Source organism: Mus musculus, chromosome 5 (genome assembly GCF_000001635.26).
Source record: "Mus musculus strain C57BL/6J chromosome 5, GRCm38.p6 C57BL/6J".
Lineage (NCBI taxonomy): Eukaryota > Metazoa > Chordata > Mammalia > Rodentia > Muridae > Mus > Mus musculus.
The window spans coordinates 106591164-106613669 of record NC_000071.6 but is presented as its reverse complement, the minus strand read 5'-3'; the positions used below and the strand labels follow the sequence as shown (position 1 = coordinate 106613669).

General features: G+C 45.0%; 1 long non-coding RNA gene and 1 pseudogene across 1 annotated transcript; one reads left to right on the top strand and one right to left on the bottom strand.

The window, feature by feature from the left end:
* Positions 2645–3349, bottom strand: Gm17937 (predicted gene, 17937; annotated as a pseudogene).
* Gm42145 lies at positions 5501–20688 on the top strand. The gene is made up of 2 exons (XR_001784911.1): positions 5501–7632; positions 13266–20688. It is a non-coding gene; the product is annotated as a predicted gene, 42145 (long non-coding RNA).
* Positions 20689–22506: the final 1818 nt, after the last annotated feature.

Below are 22506 nucleotides of genomic sequence, written 5' to 3'. Positions count from 1 at the left end.
TTCATCATTAAAGAAAGCATTTAACCAGGGGCTTGCTTATAGTTTTAGAGGGTTAGCTCCGATCATAGTGGGAAGAAGGCAGACATGCTGATCAAGCAGGAGGCAGACGCTAGGAGAAGTAATTGAGAGGGACAGAGACATGATTAATTTCCTGAGTCTGTCATTGTCCCAGAGTTTGAGGTCATTGCCCAGGGCTTTTGGCATCAGAGTGTTGGCCAATTGCTAGAGTCTGTTGGTCAGACACTCGAGCAGCATGGAGGCAGGCGTGGGCGTGTGCGTGCGTGCGTGCGTGCGTGCGTGCGTGTGTGTGTGTGTGTGTGTGTGTGAGAGAGAGAGAGAGAGAGAGAGAGAGAGAGAGAGCTTTTTAAACCTCAAAGGCCACTCTCAGTAACACACCTCCAATAAGACCACCATACCTCTTATTCCTTCCCAAACATTTCCACTCCCCAGTGACTAAGCATTCAAACATGAGCCTGTGTGGCCATTCTCACTCAAAGCACTGTACCCACTATTGTGTTTCAGGACCCTTCAAGCCTATTAATATTTGTGTTATGAAGGCATAACCCTCAGCATTCTGTCTGTCTGTCTGTCTCTCTGTGTGTGTATGTCCTCTTTATTCAGATGTGCTGACCTTTTCTAATTTTTTTAACTGGTCTTTACTAGATAAGAATAGGTCCGACATCTTAATTTTAGCTTCTGTTTCCTTCATTGACTTTTACCCTTTGAGTCCTAGGCTCAGTACCTATCAGTTGGGTTTTCTTGTATACAACAGATGGATTTGAACTTTTTTAGATGTATTTTGCTAATTGTTGTGGGGGCAGCGTGTACCATGGCACATGTGGTAAAAGGAGAGTTATATATGTCAGGTCTCTCCTTCCACCACGTAGATTCCAGGGGTCTGACTCTGCTTATCCAGTATGGCAGCCAGTGGCCTTACCCACAGAGTCATTGCATTGGCAACTGGTTTCCACTTTTTAATCGTCAGCTTGTCTGCATCTCTCTGTGGACTGTTTTTGTTTTGTTACATTTTAAACTATTGCTGAGAGAGGCTAATTTTTTTGTGATTTTACTGTTTGTTTTCTGGATGGTTTTATTACTCATTTTTCTTTCCTACCTGTTAGTATGAGGAGTATGCTAGTTTGCTATACTGGGAATGTTTGGTTTCTTCCTAGCTCTCTGTGGTGGTTTGAATATGTGTGACCCCCCAGAGATTTATGTGTTTTAAATGGTTGGCCCGTAGGGAGGGACACTATTGGAAGGTGTGGCCTTGCTGGAGTAGGTGTGACCTTGTTGAAGGGAGTATATCACTGTGTGGGTGGACTTTGCTCAAGCTCTGGCCAGTGTGGAATCCAGACTTCTGGCTGCCTTTGGAACAAGATGTAGAATTATCAGCTCCTTCTCCAGCACCATGTCTGCTTTGATGCTGCCATGCTTCCCAATGGACTGATCCTCTGAAACTGTAAGCCAGATCCAATTAAATGTCCTTTATAAGAGTTGCTGCGGCATGGTGTCTTTTTACAGACATAGAAGCCAACAGTGAGTCAGAAGTTGGTACGGGAACTTAGGTATTGCTATGATAGTCCTGACAGTGGAATGCTTTAAGCACTCAGGCAGGAGACAAGCATGCAGACCTCTGAGTTCAAGGCCAGCCTGGTCTGCAGAGCAGGTTCCATGACAGTAAAGCTTGGGCAGTGAAGGAAACCATGGCAAACAATGCTGGTCAAGATGTAATTGAATGAGAGGGCCATCTTCCAGCCCAAGCAAGCAGCAGAACTGGCTGTGTGGTTCTGGCTTTAGAATCAAGGATGGAATTTCTCACTGCAACTAAGGAAAGCCACAGAGGCCAGGCATGTGTCAGGGCTGTTCCTGTATAGAGGCCCAGAGAGACCATTGTGTGAAACTATACAAGGCTGTTGTGTGAAGCTATGAAGGTGAACCCTGGATTGCCTTGGAGACTCCAAGATGTTGGAGATGCCAGAGTCATGGGATACCTGTCAAGGAAAGCTGCTAATTGGGAGTGGAACCAGCCCATGGGAGAAAGAAGTGTGCTGCAGTCAACAGGACTGAAAGGAGTTGGAGATCTGCAGGGTACATTGACATCAGACATGGTGATGCAGTTTGGAGTTTGTTCTGCTGGGTTTCAGTCTTTCTTTGGCCCAGTATTATATGCTCCCTTGCCTATGTTTTGGAATGGTAATATATACCCTATGCCACTGTATGTTGGAAGTATGTGACCTGCTTTGTGATTACAGTTAGATTGCATAAATCTCAGAAGAGATTTTAAACTTTGGACTTTTAAACATTATTGAGACTGTGGTGGACTATGGGGACTTGTGAAATTGGACTACATGGCTGCAAGCTTGTGGGGGCTATGTGGTGGTTTGAATAGGTATGGCCCCCAAAGATTCATGTGTTTGAATGCTTGACCCATAGAGAGTGGCACAATTAGGAGGTGTGGCCTTGTTGGGATAGGTGGGGCCTTTTTGAAGGAAGTGTGTCACTGTAGAGGTAGACTTTGAAGGTCTCCTATGCTCAATCTCCGCCCAATGTGGAATCTAGTCTCCTCTTGGCTGCCTTTGGGTTAACATGTAGAACCCTCAGCTCCTTCTAGCACCCTGTCTGCCCAAATGCTGCCATACTTCCCACCATGATATTCATATGGGTAGTCTGCTGGATAATTGCTGTCACTGACTTCTGACCCATTTGTTCCTATGCCCTGGCTTCCATTTTGAAGGACAGGTTCTGTGAGGGCAGCACAGTACTTGGGGACATATACTTGCCACTCAAGGCTATACACAATCATTCCTGTCTTGGAAACAATTTTGTTGGTACCCATCTGTAGAGAAAGAGTTGACTTGTCCAGTGGCTGTAATGTTAGCCTCTAGAAGTAGATGTTTCTCTTGGTACCTGGTATATCTCTTGGTATCTGGTATAAGATCCCAGCCTGGCTGGCACATTTGTTGGTTCCCATCTATAAACCAATTACACTATGGCTAGCCTTTAATTTGCCTTTATCAAAACATATTTGTTTTTCTGTGTACTTAGTTCCAGTGTCAATGGTTGTATGGAATCCTTTGTTTTCACCAGATCTGCTAGATCTACCAACATAGTCTGAGCTTGGGTTATGTTGCTATTCTAAAAAAGATCATACTGTAAGCCTGAATAGCTTTAATAAGGTTGCCAGTAGTCTCCAACTGAGGCTAGTTTATTGCAGATTTGTTTAATTTCTTCACAGAGCCTGGCTGTAGCTTGTGTAGGAGTTTGCAGAGTTTTATGCCAGTTGCACAGATTTTTCCTCTGCCTGTCAATACGTGGATTCAATCTTGTTCTTGACCTCGGTGGAGGCCCTGTGAAGTGGAGGCCACTTTTGAAGTGTCATGGCAGTTGGGATGACAGGAAGAGGCTATGCCTACTCGGGGGGGGGGGGCGGTTAGGGGCTGGGTTAGGATCAGTGACCCTCGGTGTCCCTGCTCCCAGCCCTAGTGGAGGCATGGGGGGCCAGGGTGGGATGGAGATGTCCGGGAGAGATGCAGGAGCTTGCTCCTCTACATAGCAAAGTGCAGAGCAGCAAGGGAGAAGTCGAAATGTGGTGAAAGGATGTGGAGGCTCAGATCTGCTCTGGCTGGCTGCCTGTGTTCATACACATACACTGTTCCTATGGAACTTAACTGTGACTGCAGCTATCTTCGATGTATATGGTACTCCAATAAATGTCACCTACTTGGTGGTTTCTAAACTGCCTTAGTTTGTACTTGTCTAGCAGTGACTTTTTCTCTGTCAACTTTAAAAGATAGACCTGCTGGACATGGCAATCTTTTTTGGCAGTTATTTCCTTCATGGCTTGAAATGCTTATCCCAAGGTTTGCTGGCTGTGAGGATTACTAGTAAGAGATGTGTGTTACCTGATGTGTTTGCCCTAAGGTTGACATGCTGATGTAGTGTGTTATGGACAGGTTGCTCTGGCTATGTCTGGCAATCTGAATTCCTGTTGCATCTGGATAGCCATTTCTCTGTATATATTTGGAAGTTTTTCTGTCCCTTGACTTCTAGTAGAATAGCTTATTCTTTGGCAGTTTCATATATGTCAACAGTGTGTCTTGACCATAATCACCCGGCTCCCCACCTCCTGTTTTCAACAGGCAACCCTAATGCAGCTTGTCCATTGTATTTTTTTCCCTTTTCTCTTTTTGTAACCCATTGATCTGGGTCTGAGAAAATTGGAGCCTGCTGCTTTTCATTGACCTTGGAGATTTTTGTCTTTCCTAAACGTTGATTTTGAGCCCATAGTAGACAAGTTGATATCTGCCAGATCTGACTTCGTCTGAGTAGTTTTGTGGGGGTTTTCCACTTTGCTTGTGACATTTAGCATGGCAGTCTGTGAGGAGCTGGGCGGGTCCTCACGCCAGTCCTTATCCCCTGCTTTGATTGATGATGTTGGAGTGAAGCTTCCAAGTTGATTGGGAGAGTAAGAAGCAGCCTCTGCACTTGCTTATTCACACTCATAGTCACACGCGCACACACCACGGCCTCTCTGGAACTCTCTGTAGACCAGGCTGGCCTTGACCTCAAAGATTCACCTGCCCCTGCCTCCTAGGCACTGGGATTAAAAATGTGTGCTACCTTGCCTGGCAGCCTTTTTTGTACTTTCAGGTTCCTCCAAAACGTTGATCACTGCTTGAGGGAGTCAGTTCTGAGGTCAGGTAGGCTGAAGAGCTTGAGAGTGTTGAGGGAACAGCATTGAACAGATGATGCATGGCTCCAGAGGTTGGAGCTGATATCCACCCCACTCCCTTCCCCTCAACTCTTCCCTGATCCTTCTAACATATTTCTCCCAAATTCAGGTCTTCATTTTTTTTTCTTGCATTTTTTTAACCCATTGAGTTTAGCTGTGCAGCCCACCTGTGCGTAAGTGCGGGGTTGTCCACGGCAGCATGAACAGGTAAATAAGCTAGAACAGCCCCGGCTAGTTCTCTAACTGGTACATCAAAGAGCTGGTGTGCTGTCACAGTGGAGGCTTTACATGGGAATGGCAGTTGTTCAGAAAGCGCACCTCGTCACATCCTACCGTGTCGGATGGAAGATGGGTTAAGGGACTCTGGTCTTGACATTCACTTATTTAACAGCTCTAATTCTTGCTGTTTTGCTCAGTTTTGAGAGATGGATGAAACAGTATATGACTTTGTATGTTAAGGTGCTGTAATGTCAGCTGCACTTCAGTTAGCCTCCAAGACACTTCACATGGCTTTTCCAGGTAGACTCTGTGGCGGTTTGAATATGCCTGGCTCAGGGAGTGACATTATTAGGAGGTGTGGCCCTGTTGAAGTAGGCAAGTCACTGTGGGCATGGGCTTTAAGACCCTCATCCTAGCTGCCTGGAAGCCAGTCTTCTCCTGTTTGCCTTCAGATGAAAATGTAGAACTGTCAGCTCCTCCTGCACCATGCCTGCCTGAACGCTGCCATGCTCCTGCCTTGATGATAATGGACTGAACCTGTAAACCAGCCCGAATTCAATGTTGTCTTTATAAGAGTTGCCTTGGTCATGGTGTCTGCTCACAGCAGTAAAACCCTAACTAAGACCCTGCTTGAATCCAAACTCTGGTCCCTTGCAAGAGCAGCATGCACTCTTAACCACTGAGGCGCCTCTCCAGCCCCTTCACTAATTCTTTTTTGTTGTGGTTTGGTGTGGGGTTTTGTTTGTTTGAGACTGGGTCTCTGTGTAGACCAGGCTGGTATTGAACTCTCAGAGGTCTGCGTATCTTTGCCTCCTGAGCATTGGGTGTCCACCACCATCACCCAGTTAACCCTGGAGTGTGGAGTTGTAGATTGGCAATTAACAGACACACTGCAGTGATCTTGTTTCTCTACCATTATCCACCTGCCCCTTCCAAGACAGCTGTTGCTCATTTTAAAATAAGCTATATATAGGTCTAGGTGCGGTGGCCCATGCCTTTGATCCCATCGAAAAGAGGCAGAGGCAAGCAGATCTCTGTGAGGTCCTCTTGGTCTACATTCGGAGCCACGTCCCCTCAGAAAACTCCCCACCACCACCCTGTCTCTAAAAACAAAGGAAGAAATGCAAGCTTGCCTAAATTCCCTGGCCAGCCCTAAGATATTTATACTTAATGCTAGTTTTTTAAATTCATATACTCTATGTATGTGAGGATTTTTTTTTAATTGTCAAGTTTGGGATTTCTTTTGAAGTCTGGAAATTTCTTATCGCTAAACTTTTATTTTTTCCTCTTGTTCTTTTGAGATTCCAATTAAATAGATGTTAAGTCCTCATTCCACTCTGTGGGATATTTATAGCCTTGCTTTTAAATGTTTTTATATGTATGACTTGTGTGGTGCACTCAGACTGTAGAGGACAGCCTGTCAGCCGACGTCAGCCACGTTTTGTCTGTTGACCGCTTGACCTTTCTTCATTTCACAGCTCCAGTTGAGCCTGCCCACTGATGTCCTAATTTTGTACTGTTAATGGAGGCCTAGAATATTGTCTGGTTCTCTCTTTAGAGACACTTTACTGTTTTAGGTACACACACACACACACACACACACACACCTTTGGGCCAGAAAAATCTGGAATCTGAAATAGCTGTGGATCAGATTCTATAGCTAGTTTCCTTTCAAGAAGGACTTATATGTTTGAATGTTTTTCCTGCATACGTGCATGTGTAGCACACGTGTGCCTGCTACCAGCGGAGGTTAAAAGAGAGTGGCAAATCCCCTGGAACTGGAGTTATGGGTGGGTGGAAACCACTGTGTCAGCGCTGGGTATCAAGCCTGCGTCTTCTGCAAGAGCTATAAGAACATAACCGCTGAACCATCCGTCTGCCCCCACCCCCCAAGAGCATCTTTACCTTTTTTTTACTCACTTCTTTTTACTCACTTCTGCCAAGTGTTCAGGTGTTACTGCTTTAGATCAGGGTAAGGCACCTTTTGCGTTTATTTGGCCTAATCAAATGGCCCACAGGCAGTAAGATCTCGATCGTGGCAAACCTAGTTTATGTGCTGTTTGGTTTTGTCTTGATTGGTCCCCTGTGACCATGAGATCCAACCTAGTTTCCAAGCTTTCTTTCTAGGTCTTATCCTGAGGAAAAAAACAGGTTTCCCTGCAAGGGGCTGAACAGGTTTCTCTTCTTTAGATTTTGGCTCAACATTTCTTCACTGTCTTGTTTAATGCTTATGTGAAATATTAATTCAACATTTTAAAAAAGCTTTATTTTTGTTTATGTGAACTTTAGAGACCAGAAGAGGGCATCAGATCCCCCAGAGCTGGAGCTACACGTAGTTTTAGGTTCTGGAAACTGGTCAGGAAGAACGGACATGCTTGCCTCTTCAGCCCCATATTCATTGAGCATTTTAGGAAATCCTTATATAATTTTTTCCAAGTGGGGATTTTGTATGTTTTTTTCACCTCTGTTCCCTTTGAAGATCTCTGGTATAGAGTTTACATCTAGTAAAACACTTAGCCAATGACAGAGCGAGTCAGAAACATAAAGGGAAATTTAAAGACCAATAAAATTCATTTCTCCTTTGTTGTGCTCTTGACAAATGGCTATGGAGCCCTGAGGAGACACTGGGAAGGACGCTGTACTCCGGGGATGGCGACGGCACAGTCTTGCAGAAGAGCCTGGTAGGATCTTGCTTTATGATTGTATGTGGCAGGAAAGCCTTGTTGTCTTTACAGAAAATGACACGTTTTCTTTGAAGTTATCTGTGTATGTTTTAGATTTCTTACTATTGTAAATAAGATTTCCTCCCTAAATGCTCTCCGAGTTTTGCTGCTAGGATGTGTGGCTATGATTCTCTTGTGTGCCAGTATTTGTCTGTATTGGCTTCCGTGGCTTTCATCTTGCTGAACTCTTGTATATTTCACTTAATTCCCTTGAAACTTGTCAGTTGTATCATTGGGAAGATTGTGGCAGTGCCTGTTGGTTTACAGGTTTCATGTTGTCTTGTGTGTACAAGGAGACAGCTCCGTCGCTCTTTTGCTTGTGACTCTCTAATAGGCAAACGTGTACCTCACCTTGGTTCTTACTGGACAAGACTGTTAAAAAATAAATCTGGTTTTTTTTCTCTCCAGCCCCTGCTCCCGGCAAGACGTCCCTGAGATTAATTATTTAGTAATAAATGCCCTGGCCACAAGCAGCCTAAGATAGCTTGTTCTCTTGTACAAGTTAGTAACTTATTTAACCTGTTCAAACTATTCTTCCACATAGTTATAGTTACCTGTTCTCAGCTTCTTGTGTCCAAATCAGGGGCGAATCCTATTTACTCTGTCCTGAGTTCAGCTCCCTGCTGGCGTCTGTCCATCTGTCTCTTCAGCCCTCCAGCCAAATCTCGCCTTCATTCTGTCCTGAGTTCATCCATGCGGCTGTTACCTCTGCTCAGAGTCTGACCTCTAGCTCCACTCACTGTTTCCCAGAATCCTCTCTTCCTGTCAGTGTCCCACCTCCTACTTCCTGCCTCAGCGCATTGGCCATTGGCCTTTTTTATTGACTGGTGATGCTTACAAGTGATTCTCTCTCCGTGAGATTTTGCCCACTGTGGTGAAGAAAGCTATATCAGCTTCAGCAAGGGCTTCTCCACCATTTTTTAGATTGCCGTGTGGGTTTTCTTTAACTTGCTGATGTTAATAAAATACAAGTAATCCCATCTCTAAATTTCTCCCTACCTTAATATTGTGAGCTTGATTTACATCTATTTTATTGAAAACTTTTATAGATGTTTATGGGTAAATTTGATCTGTACTTCTGTTTTACTTGTCTGGATTTTGTGTTAAACTAAGTTGGGCTCGCCTCAAAAGATGTTGTGAGGTTTGACCTTATCCACGTTTTGAAAGTCTTCACACTCTGCAGCTTACTGCCTCCCTACGGACTTGGTTCTCACCCAGGAACTCTTCCTTCTACAATCATTAATCAAGTCATTAAACTTTTTTCCTACTTTCATTAGCTCAGTTTTTATCATTTCTGGTTTTGTTTTGTATGTCTAGTAAACACGAGGGGAGTTGTTTGCTGTGGGCATCCATTTGACCTCATTGCAGACTTAGATGCATTAGAGATGTCGTGGTTCACTTATTACACGCTAGCTCAGCATTGATTTAATCTTTAACCGATTTCTACTTGGGGTGTCCTAGTTAGGGTTTCTGATGCTGGGGTGAAATGCCATGTCCAAAAGCGAGTTATGGAGGAAAGTTTATTTGGCTCACACTTCCACATTGTAGTATGATGCTAAAGGAAGCAAGGACAGGAACTGAAGCAGAGCAGGACCCTGGAGGCAGGAGCTGATGCAGAGACCACCGAGGGTGCTGCTTCCTGGCCTGTTCCCCATGGCTCGGTCAGCCTGCTTTTTTTTTTGTAGAACCCAGGACCACAGCCCAGGGATGGTATCACCCACAATAGGCTGGGCCTCCCCCATCAATCACTAATTAAGAAAATGACTTACAGTTGGATCTTATGGCCATTCCCTCCTCAAATGACTATAGCTTGAGTCAAGTTGACATAAAAATAACCAATACAGGGGAGTTTGTAAAAACTTTCTCAGGATTTAACATGCAAATGTATATATTAGTAATAATTATATTTGAAAACAAACTCTGGATTTTAGATTACTGAAATATACATATTCAGGATTTAAGCGGAGCCATTAACATTGTCCATACAATGTCCTATGGCTTTTGCTTTACCTGTTGGATTCAGAAAGATTGGTTAGGGCCTTGGTATTGGGGCAGCTTGGGTCATTTCTCCCCAGCCTTAGCTTTGCTTTTTACATTTCCAGACTTTGTTTTAAGTGTGTAGAAGTCGATAACTATTTAATCTACTTAGTAGATTGTTTGGTATTTCAGAGACCAAAAGAAAGCTGTCTTTTCCCCCCTCCTGTTGCGTGTCTTCTAGGCTTGCCTTATGTCGTGAGCACATAGGTCGATTTTACCACTTCACTCCCTCTGAGACGAATACAGCGCATCCCCGTTCATGTGGAGACTTGGCTGGGTGTACTTACTCCTGCCACACTGTTAGAAACACCTCTGGTCTCATCTGAGATGCGTGCTTTCTAAAGTTCCTGGGATCCTTGGTGGCCTCCAGTCCACATCTGTCTCCTTCCCAGGGCAGTCAGCAGTGCTGCCCCCATTTACTGTCAGGTAGTAAACTCTCTAGTAACCTGGGGACTGATCTGAAATGGGTTCCACTGACCTGTTCTTTTTCTTTCTCTTTTCTAAGTCAGAGCAGTGCTCATTTTGTTACAGATTCATAACTGGCAAAACAGACTTTGTTCTTTTTAAAATGTGCTCAGCCACTTTACTACCCTCTGTTCAGTAATACCTTCAGCACCTGCTCATGGTGCGATCTTGACAGTGACTTCACTCCCGTCTGTTTTAAAGTCCTGAGACCCCGTTTTCATAATCCTGAGAAATCCCATCGCTGTCTGTTCGTTCCTTCATTGGTGTGTCTTTGAGTCAGTTTCTTACTCTGTATTCTTGGCTGGCTTTGAACTTGCTATTTAAGCCAGGATCTGCTTCTGCCGCCATGAGCTCTGGCACTAATGGTGTGTGTGACCACGCCCCAGCAAAATCCTGCATTTAAATGTAAATCTATCCGGTTCTCCAGTATCTCTGTCTCATTCTGAGTTAAGGTTTCATTCCTAGTTCCTGTTTTCCTTTTGCTTCAGAAGGTGAAGAACAGGTTGAGTAGTCCTCCCTCAGGGTATATGGGTGGTTGGTTGTTCATTGCCAGGTAGACATTTTTCCTTAAGTAATTTAGTCTTTCTGCCTGTGTATTTACAAGATTTCTATAAATCTAGCATTCAGGAACTTTACCAAGCATTCTCTCTCCCCATCTGTGTGGTGCACAGGCATTTGTGTGTGTGTGTGTGTGTGTGTGTTCAACCTAGCCTGAAATTGAATGAGCAGACTCCAGGCTTATTCTTAATTCAGATAAAATTTTCTGCCTTAACCCAGTGAATAACTTTTCCCTACTTATTCCCCTTTCTCCTTCCAAGACTCCCATTATGTGTTTATCAATTTTCAGATCTTCCCTCTTGATTCTGCTCTGTACTTGAGACGTTCCTGTCCTTATGGGAACATCTGCTTTTAAAGCTGGCATTTGAGACTCTACTCCAGGGGCTGGCGAGAGGGCTCAACACTTAGGAGCACTCACTGCTCCTGCAGAGGACCCAGGCTTGGCTCCCAGCACTCACGTGGTGGTTCACAGCTGCTTGTAACTCCAGTTTCCGTGTCATTTTCTCCTGCCTCTGTGGGTACCTACATGCATGCAGTTCACACACACACACACACATCCTACATCTAGACCCTTAGTAATGCTATTTCTGAAGTAGGATTTCATTTTGTTACAAAATGATGTGGATCCTAGGGATCCAACCCAGGCACTCTGCAGGAGCAGAAAGGGTTCTTAGCTGCTGAGGCTCAGGCCTTTAGGCCACGGGAGGGAAGAGACAGTCAACCAGGCTCTAACAGGTTTCTGCACCCTGCTGTGGCCCAGGACTTTCAAGGCCATGCTAATCTTTTTATCAATAACTTGAGCTCAGTGTCCACACTCTTCTAGACTTACATTCCCATATACCCTGACCTGGTAAAACTTGAACCTCATGGGGGCCTGTAATGTGTTGCTGTTTCCAGCTTTCCACTGGGCCCTGGTCTCCCACGCTGTGCCTTCCTCCTTTGCCCAAACTGTCCCCGGGTCCTGTATCAACAAACTTCCCAAATGCTCTCCAAACCTCTCACCTGCTCACCTGTGAGCTTCGTCCAAATCCCAACCCCAGTTAACCGACCCACCACACTTCCAGGGTTCTGTGCTCCCATCTTGAAACGAGCAGGGATCTTCCTTCCCACTGAGGGCTCTCAGTGTCTTTTCCAGCCATTACCCATTTCTGCTCTTCTTTCTAAAGCAAAACTTCTCGTGGTCAGACAGGATAACATGTTACCGCAGGGTACCTCCATCCGGACAGGATAATCTGTTGCTGCATAGCTGGTGCATGCCCGGTGCACACCTGGCTTGTGCCTGTTAGTGCTGTAAATGTCTTATGGATATTGATCCTACCTTATTGCTATAAGAATAGCAATCCTCTGAATTAGAAAGTATCATCTTTTCAGTGACATGAAGCTCAGCTGCCTAAGGGCTGATGAACAGTGAGGCTGGAATTCAGGTCCAGGGCCCTTCACTCAGCTGCCACAGAGCGCATTCAGATTGTCTGCCCTACAGACACTTGAGCAGCACACTCCCATTTCGACGTTTTATCAGACCGCAGTCTTCACTACTCACGAGGAATGCCACTTGCAGGGTCTGGCTGTGGGCCGTGTGTTTGGGTGAAATTTTTCAAGTTAGCAGAAAGTTTTACAAAAAGGATTCCTTCTAGGCTGTTTGTTTGTTTGTTTATTTGTAGCTTTGGTTTTGTGCTGATTTGGCTTTGCCTGTCTTTCCTTTGGTGTAAGTTCACGGGTGTGGGAGTCAAGGCTGGTTCTTGGTCTTTGGTGGAAGCAGAAACTGCCCTTACTGTATAGAGGGACAAGTCGGAGGAGACACTTCCCCTCGACCTATAATCCAGGCCACTGCCCCTTGGCTGTGTCTGTCTGTTTTGTTTTTATCATTACGTGCACTACATGAGCAGTACACAGGGCCTGCTTACTTACATATCATCTATTACTTGATCCAATTCTTGGGTAATTTGATGGTAGCAATAAGTAGGAAATTTGAAAAAATTCCAAGACATTGTACTTTCAAAGGATATGGGAGGAGAAAGAAAGAGACCCACTAGTGATGTGATTAAAGTTATTCTTCAGGCCCTAAGTTAGGTCCCTATAAAATGTCCTCCCCGGAGACCTGCCTGCCAAAGCTGGAGTGGTGCTCACTGTTCAAGAGCCCTCACCACTTTGTGTGGTTGGTTGGTTGGTTGGTTGGTTTTCAAGACAGGGCCTCTGTGTAGCCCTGGCCAGCCTTCAACTCATAGAGATTGCCTGCCTCTGCCTCCCAAGTGCTGGGGTGGAAGGTGTGAGCCACTCCACCTGGCTGCTCTTGCAAACCACCGCCGGTTTAGTTCCCAGCACTTCCGTCAGGTCACTTCTTTTCTACCTTTTCTGTTTCATTTTTTGTTTTCCCATTACTGATTCAGAAAATTTGAAATAGTAAATTCTGAAAATCAGCTATGAGTTGAAGTTCTGAGACCAAGGGAGATTAGTAGGCACATCCCTTCCTGGGCACTCATCAGTAGGGAAAGAGTTACTCCAGTTATCTTATCCCTTCTTATGTGAAGCAGGTTATGAGCAGCATAAGGCAGAGTTGTTAATACGCGCAGCTGTGGTCTGCTGTTGGTGAGAAGAAGACAAAAGCTGACTGCGATGCTGATGGTGGAGGCCTGTCTGAAGTCTGATGGCGGTTGCTGGGAGTAAGTCTACAAAGAGAGGCAGGTTACTAAACCAAGTGTCGTAACCTAGCTCATAGGCGTGTGTCGTTCCTGTGTTAGCCAAACAAAGTCCCAGATCTGTAGTGCTGTTAGTTTCTCTCACACTGGGACTGTTGGAGATGTCCTCCTGCCCTTCCTCTTCCAAATAAGGCTATTACAACAGCATCAGGAGTATTTAAAATGGCTTATGACAAGCAAAGTATCTCTCCACTCAACTCAGGCCTAATTGTAATTGTTTGCTTTTAATTATAATTAGTTTGTGTAACTCATTTGAGGGGGTGAGGAACATGGCACTTCTGAAAGATGGGCAGACGCTCATTTTGGCAAAAATATAAAAATCTGAGCTGATAGCACAGAATAATCCCCCACATGGAGGCCGGCAGTTAGATATTAAAAAGCCAGACAAATCTCGAGGCAAGCCAGTGACAGAAGAGGGCCTTAATGTGATTTAGATACCGTGACTGAGTTGCAGTCAGCATCAGCCCAATCACGGGGTTGAATGCCACATCATCCTCTATGGAGATATATTCCAGCAAAAGACTACCGCGGCCACCATCTGTCCCCCATTCAAGGAACACGTCTCACTGAGTGGCTGGACCCCAGTGGGATGCACCAAATTCACTTAAACATAGGCTTGTCTTCCCCTCATTACAGGGGCTGAGCATCACCCCAGCTTTGTGGGAGCTTTGTTGGGGGATTACCAAGACAACACTGACAACGGGGGACTTCTGGTCAACTTGTAGGCACCCCTTGGTCTTACATGTGCTTTAAAATGTGTCCTTCACGAGGTCAAATATAGAGAACATTGTTTATAAAGCCAGTTCAGGCTAGGCATTCTGACCATCCAAGCACCAGAGGTTAAACAGAGAACTCCAGAACTCAGTCTTTGGTTCACTGTGACAACTTCCAGGGAACGTCAAGCTTGTCCCAAAACAACTTCAGATGGGCTCGGGAGACTCCTGCAGTCCCTGAGATGGAGTCTTCTGGGCTTGCTTCTGCATTTAGAAGCAACAGTGTGATCTGCTGCATGGAAAATGCTCTTCCTTCAGCTGCTAAATACCTTACTGACTTGGCTGCTGGAAGGAGTGTAATTATATTATCAATATTATTTAGGAAGCACCCCAAGTCTAAAGATCCCTAGTCAGTCCTTAAAAAGCTTCTGAGGCATGCTCTCTCCTGCCTGCCTGCCTGCCTGCCTGCCTGCCTGCCTGCCTGTCTGTCTGTCTGTCATGCTCTTCCCAATGAGATAGATGCCATAGAAATTGTAATATGTGCTCATGGGGGGAAAGGGGAATTATTTTATTGTATATTGCTGTATGAAACTGTGACCTTTTATTGTAATACAGTGAAACCTTATTTGGGAGCTGAGCTGCAATTAATATAGAAGCAAAGGAAAATAGAAGCAACATCTTTGTATGTGCAGCAGACATAAAATTGACATAAGAGGCCAGAAACAATATGAGAAAACCAACTCAACAAAGTTTACCATTTACTTTATGCGAATCGCTGATTAGGAGACAGTGTCAATAGAGCCCGTGACTAATGAAGTCAGTGGACCAGTATCCTTGAGAAAGCGTTCCTATGCTGGCCCACTTTGAGCTACAGGCATGGATAGCTTGCCTCATCTTCTACATTCACAGAATTATCCCAAATAACTGGAACCAAATGATAACAAAGCTGATGAGGTGAATGGAGTGGCAAAGGAGGGTCCTTCCTGCAATGTCACTTCCTGTCCATGGAAAAACCATTAACTTTGGAGGGGGTGGGACAAAATTCATAACACACTTGAAATTCAAGAGCAGGAGACTGAGTAATAGCAGTTCTGAATAAAGCCTTGGCCAGACAAATCTTAGCCCCTAGGCCTCTGTCTTGAGTGTAACCCCCACAAATGTGAAGGGCATTAGGCAGAGAAGGGTGACCAGCTGTTCTCTATGTCCCCTGAGTTCCAAACAATAAGGACTGCATGTGTGCTTAGTATCAGGGATTTGGTCCAAGAATTGAGAGTATTAGTGACTGAAGTTTCTGTGGAAGTCTTTAAAAAGGACTCTCTCCCTCACGTTGACATGGGGAGCCCTATAGGAGGGATGCTGGGGAATCTGTGCAGACACCCAGGGAAGCGTGAAGGGAGCGGGAACCCAGGGTTAGCCTCACCACTTGCATTTAGCTAATTAGCCTCCCAGGAAACTGCTTTTGGAGAGCGCCAGGGTCTTCTGTTTTGGCTTTCTTGGTTGACACAATTTTGAATTAAATCTAGTTCTCTTTGGCATCTCCTATGTGTGCAGCTTTGAACAGCTGCCTCCTTCCTGGTATTTCTAGACAAACATTTGACATCAATGGAATCCGGTTTTGAGAATTATTACCGTTCCCCCTCCTTTTCCAATTCCTCCTCCTGTGCCCCACTCCCTCTCAAACTGATGACCTCTTAATTTTGATAATTGTTACATAGACCCACACATATAAATATGTAAATACAACCTGCTGGGCCCACTTAGTGTTGCTCATTTGAATATATGTTTAGGGATGACCACATGGTGTTGGGTAGCTAGGAGGAGGCTCATCTGAGGAAAACTGATTCTCCCTCAGCTGTCATTGGCTGCCTACAGCACTTCCCTTAGAGACCAGGCCCTGTGAGATTTCCTCCATCCACATTGTGTCAACTGGTAGTGGCTTGTTTAGGACAGCTGGGTCTGTTAGATTTCATTGGTGTGGCTTGCCAGTCTTAGAAGACACCGTCTTGTGGAAGATACTCTCATCCTCCATTTCCACGAGGTTCCCTGAGCTTGGGTACACAGACTGAGTTATAGATGCATCTGCTGGGGGAATGGGCACCTCATGGCTAGTTCTGCATTCTGACCAGTCCTGGCTTTCTGTCATGGTCTCCACCCACTGGATAAAGCTGCTTTGATGAGGGATGAGAGCTGTGCTTACCTGTCTACAAGTTTCTTTCTCTCTTTCTCTCCTTTCTTTCTTCTTTTTTTAAAAAATAGATTCCTCCCCTGTCCCACCCCTACCCTGCCCCAAACTGTATACTTTTCCCAGCATGCCCACTGAATCAGTCTTCAGGACCAAGAACTGTGAGCCTTAGAGCCAGTGCCAGGGATGTGGCTTTGAGGCCTTGGGGCCTCGGGACATTGGGTTGATGTGCTAAATGTTTCTGCTGCTGTGGATGCAAGGGGATATGTGTGTTAGGTTAGAATTTTTGGGTGTCAAGCAAGCAATATAGATTACCCTCTTCTACCTTAAGAGTCATTAATTAGACACTAGCAATATCACAAACCAGTCCCATGCCACAGTGTGCCAATATTTAATGTGTGTTTTCCCATCTGGTGCTCTGATGTGGCTACAGGTACCCTGTCTGTAGCATTTGCCAAATCGCCCCCCCCCCGCCCCCGCAACTGTGTCTGATTACAAGATAGGAAAATGAAACCAGGGACTTGGGAAGTTGTGTAGGTCACCTCTTGTTGCTACAGCTCACTGGCGTCCTTTGTCACTCGTACACAGAAGCATCAACCTGGGCAGCATCAATGGCAGCAGCTGCTGTTGTCCTTCCCGAGTGGAACTTCTCCTTCGTGCCTCATGACAAAACTGCAGACACAATCCAAAAGCATGGCTCCTCTGAGAGATCTGCTTTCATATTGCTGTTTGTGGTACAGTCACCCAAGCCCTTCCAGTGAAACCATGGGCTTATACATCAAAAGATCAGTAAGTAGCAGTAAGCATGAGACGCTGAGGCAGAGGAATTGCTTGGATCCCCAGTATGAGGCCAATGTAGACAACATAGGGAGACTCCATTTCAAAACCAAAAAGCTTAGAAGCATGCTTTATTCGGATTTTAAAATGCTGGTGTTTAAAAGAGCCATAACACACTGATGAACAATGTCCCCAATAAAAGCCAGCCTGGAAACACAATAGCTGTGGCAGGTCTGGAATGCTTGTCTGTGTTTAGCATGGTGGAATTGGTCGTCAGTTTACAGCACACTCCTGTCTTCATTTTTCAGCTCGCACATAGCTTTGCTACTGCAAGAGCTTCATCTCCCCACTTCCCGGATGCTGGATGCCCTCTGGCTTCTACAACTCATTCACCTAAGAACTGGGATTTCCAGTTGCTTTTCCATTGTCTCACTCCCCAAAAGGAGAGGGTTGGTTTCATCTCACAGCTTGTGGTCCACAGGGAAGTCTCAGAAACTCAAGGCAACGTCTGATGCACCTGTACTGATGGCTCACTCAGTCAGCCATCTTTCTTAAGCCATCCAGGACCATGGGCCTGGCGTAGAACCAAGCACCCACTGTGAGATGGACCCACCCACATCATCAGTCAAGAAAATGCATCCCAGGCTCCCCCTCAGGTTAAACTGGTAGGAGAGTTGTCTCGATTGAGATTCTCTCTTCTGAGATGATTCTATCCTGTGTTCAAGTTGACAAAACTAGCCAGCACAGCCATTTACGTTTGAAATCCTGGTTTCTGTAGTTAAATGATGAAATGATTCAGTGTCTGCGAAAACCTCCTCCAACTTTAGAGGAGACAGCATTGGATTTTGAGAACACAGTCACCAGCATATCTACACTGGTACGTTCAGTTACTGATAACATTGATAGTATTGCATTCCACTTTTGTACACTGATTTTGAGAACAGTCCTCAGGTAACATTTTCAGATCAGAAGAGAGGCTTGGGAGGCTAAGAGAGCAAAGGTCCCACCCAGCCCAGTGTCCACTCATCCTGGATTTTACTCTTTGACTCCTAAAGATACGTCTACCCACTGCTGCACAGGGCTGAGTAACCACAGCCTCGCCCAGACTCAGACTCTGCCAATGTTCAGATGTCTTTATGTGATATGTAAGTGACCAGTGCGTCCCGTTGGAGAGGTGTATTTGACTTGGGCAGGGCAGGAGTTAGAAACACACATGAGACTACATGAAATTCTGTCTTTTCTACGGACAGAATTTATGTGGAAATAAAATTACCACTGTGATCCACATGCAAGCTTGATGTTCAGTTTGGGTGATTTTATTCATTCTTTGGCCCTCCTTGGTGTTGAGGGTTTGCATTGACGATCTTGGCGGTTCTGAGTGCTTGTCCTCTCTTGATCGTTAGCGGATATTGTTTATGAAGAGCTGTATCATGTCAAGCTATGGGCTAGAAAGAAGGCTAAGCAGTTAAAAGGGCTTACTGCCTTTGTGGAGTATTCGAGACCAGTTCTTAGCATCTGTACGCACAAATGCGTGCGTGCGCGCACACGCACACACACACACACACACACATACACACACACACACACACACACACAGAGAGAGAGAGAGAGAGAGAGAGAGAGAGAGAGATGCACATATAACCTGTATCTCCATATCTAGTGGGCCCAATGCCCACTGGTCTTTCCTGGTTTCTAAGGGTTCTTTCTTGCATGCAGTGCACATAAATTCATGCGGGCAAACACATATAAATATATGTATTTTTAAAGCCACACAAAGGTATTGCTTCCCTGAAGGTGTTCTGGAACAAGCAATTTCCCTCCATTCTAGAATGTGTGGTCAGGTGGGCCACTGCCAGGGTTAAGTAGTTGTATAGAGGTATATAGTTTCCAAACATGATACAGCCAAATCTGGAGCTGTAATTCTCTTTCTAATATCTAAGTTTTACAAATGGAGGCCATGGTTGGGTGTGGAACCACCAGATGGCAGTATGTGTGGAAGATTAGAGCATATACCTCTGCATGGTGGGTGTTCCTTTTCTTAGTTCACATAAGATGTTTTCCTTTCTTTTTACTTTTCTTTCTTTTTGGCCTCTCTCTCTGTCTCTCTGTCTCTCTGTCTCTGTCTCTCTCTGTCTCTGTCTCTCTCTCTCTCTCTCTCTCTGTGTGTGTGTGTGTGTGTGTGTGTGTGTGTGTGTGTGTGTGTAGAAGCCCACAGGTTGTCAGAGGTCTTCTTCAATCTTTATCCACCTTATTGAGGCAGTGTCTCCCATTGAACCTGAAGCTTGCCCCCGGTTGCTGTCTGTGCCTCCTGAGTGCTGGATTACAGGTAGACACCACCCTTCTTTTTCTGTGAGATCTTGGGGGTCCATATCCTTCCCATTTGCAAGCATGCACTACAGCTATCTCCCAAGCCCACAGAGGATGCTGTTTTAAATAGCCTGAGGGTGAATGGCAGATAGAGTCACTGTAGGGTTGGCAAGGGTGGCCCAGAACATGGCTGGATCTTCTAGAAACTGTGATAGCCTAAGTGATTTCCAAGAGAAACTGAAGTAATCATTAAGTTGCCGTGAGGAAATGAGACCGGGGAAACTGGGATGCAAAACATTAAGCTGGTAAATCCAGTACTCATTCGTTCATTTCCTTGTTTTGATGAAATCACTGACTAAAAAGCAACTTCTAATAGAGGAAGGGTTTATTCTGTCTCATGGTTTAAGGATGCAGTTCATGGTGGAGGCGGTGTGGCTCCGGACTCCGGGGAGGCTGGGGGTGGGGGGCCATGTGGCTCCGGACTCCCAGGAGGCTGGGGTGGGGGTGTGCTGAGTTTCTGGACTCTGGCTGGTGTTGGTGCGTCCACGTCAGAGCTCACAGCTTCTCAGTATGTGTCAGCCCTTTCCTGTGTCTGTCCTTCCCTCGTTCTCTCATGTCAGCTAGGTCATGTGAACAGTTTTCTATGTTTACCAACATATTAAAAGGTCATAGAAGATAACAGAGTACTTTTTGGTTATAAACACCGAAAGAAAGTAGGCTTAGTGTTTGAAAAGAATACCAAATAAAATCACAGCATTTCTGGGCAGGGGAGAGCGGTCAGCGGGCAGAAGTGCTTTCGAGTGGGAGGACCTGAGTTCAAGGGTAGAGAACACAAGAAAGAACCTGCATGTTTGCGCTCAGCTGCCGGCCCAGGTCCATATTTAGGGAAGAGATCTAGGGACCTAGAGGTTCAGTCCCATCTCCAGAGTCCTAGTTAAAGAGTCGAGGTTCAAATATGGGTTCTGTTGAAATTTATTCCATGGGGAAAGAAAATCTGTGCCCTGGTATCAAACATGCCTGGATAATGCCTAGTGCTGCTTGTTATAATCTTACTTCAGTTCTTAACACTGAACCAGTTCAATCCCGCTGACCTTCAGTTGCATTACACTCAAAAGTCCTTCATTTGGAACACTTCTGTGAATGCAAAATAAAAATGCATGGGGCATCGTTAAGTGCTCAAAAGTTGGTAAATTGTGCTTTATAAAAACATTAAGATTTGCCTTTGTAGACTCAACATTAAGAATGTGCACCAAGAAACAACACCGGGGAAAATGGCCTTTTAAATGAGTGCTGCTGGCAAGCTGGCCCTGCTGCGGAAGAGTGGGGCTTCCACCCATACTGTCACGGACACAAACCTCAATTCACGATGAACCCCACACACAGGGCATAGGAATAGGCAGATTTCTGACTCAAACACCAGTTCAGGAAACAGCCCCAAGTAGACTATATGAAATGTAAAAGTCCCTGCCCAGAAACAGAAGCTATCAACAGAATAAACAGGCAGCCTGCAGAGTGGGAGAGAATCTTCAACAGACATACCTCAGATGGGCCAGTATCTACCATATATAAAGAACTGCAGACAATAAACATCAAGGCAACAAAGTTTCCTGTCGACAAATGGGCCAAAGATCTGAACAGTTTTCAGAAGAAGGAATACGAATGGCCACATGTGCTTTAAAAAGTCTTCAACAGTTTTACTCATCAGAGAAATGCAAATAACGGCTTTCAGATTCTATCTTCCCTCAGTAAGGATGGCCACTAAAGGAACAAATGCTGGTAAGGATGTGCAGGAAATAAGCCACTGGGGTGTGTGTGTGTGTGTGTGTGTGTGTGTGTGTGTGTGTGTGAGAGAGAGAGAGACAGAGACAGAGAGACAGAGAGAGACAGAGTAAATTACCATGTAACTCAGCTGTATGACTCTCCTGGACATAGCTGAAGGAGTCTGCATTCCGCTATAAAGACAGTTCCATGTCCCTGTTTATCTATGCTTAATTTTACTTCCTCTTGCTATGATCTAGTATCATGACAAAAAGGGAGAAGGTCTTTATTTTGGTTCACAGTTCCAAGTTACATTCTGTCATAGCAGAGAACTTGAAGAAATGGAAATGTAAGAGAACATCACAGCTACAAACAGAGGAACATGGCAGTGCACGCAGGCTCACCATCAGCATGCTTTACTGGCTCCTATACAATTCAGAATCCCCTGCCTAGGGAATGGAGCTACCCACAATGGGCAGGTCTCCCTACTCTGATTAACATGATCCATACAATCCTCCACAGGTATGCCCAAAGGCAAACTTGATCTAGACTGTTCCACATTGAGATCCTGAGCGATTTTACGTTTGTGCCAACAGTCTGAAAAGTAAACATCACATGATTCTTTTCATGAAAGGAAGTGAAATCAGCCTGATGCCCATCAAGAGATGAGTGGATAATGAAAATGTGGTGATAATATATACAGTGGAATTTTATTCAGCTGTAAAGACAATGAAATTATCAAGATTTGAGGCTAATACATGGAACTGGAAAACTATTTTAAACAAGGTAACGTGCTTAGAAACACAAGTACTATATGATCTCACTTACATGTGGATCCCAGCCTCTAACTTGTAAATAGCCAGGTGGTAGAAAGCACATAAGAGGCCAGGAGATTGGAGAAAAGAGACCATTGGTTGAGAGGACAATAGGGCAAAGTAGAAGAGGGGCTTGTGGATGAAAGACTAGAGCAGGGGCAGGGAGAGGAGAGGAGAATCAGCCAAAATGAAATATATGTTCAACCCTATATAAAAATCTGTTATTTTGCAAGATAATGTTAAAAATAGATAGATAGCAGACAGACAAATGATAAATAGATCTTCTAAGCCAAGTTGGAAACATGCTTTGTAATCCCAGCACAATGAAGGAGGACTGGGAATTTGAAGCCAGCATAGGTGACACAGTGATACCTTGTCATGAAGGAGGAGGAGGAAGAGGAGAAGGAAAAGGAGGAGGAGGAGGAGGAGGAGGAGAAGGAAGAGGAGGAGGAGGAGGAAAGAAAAAAGAAAAGGGCAGGTAGGGAGGAAGAAAATTGGACAATTTTAAATGACTTGAATCCAGA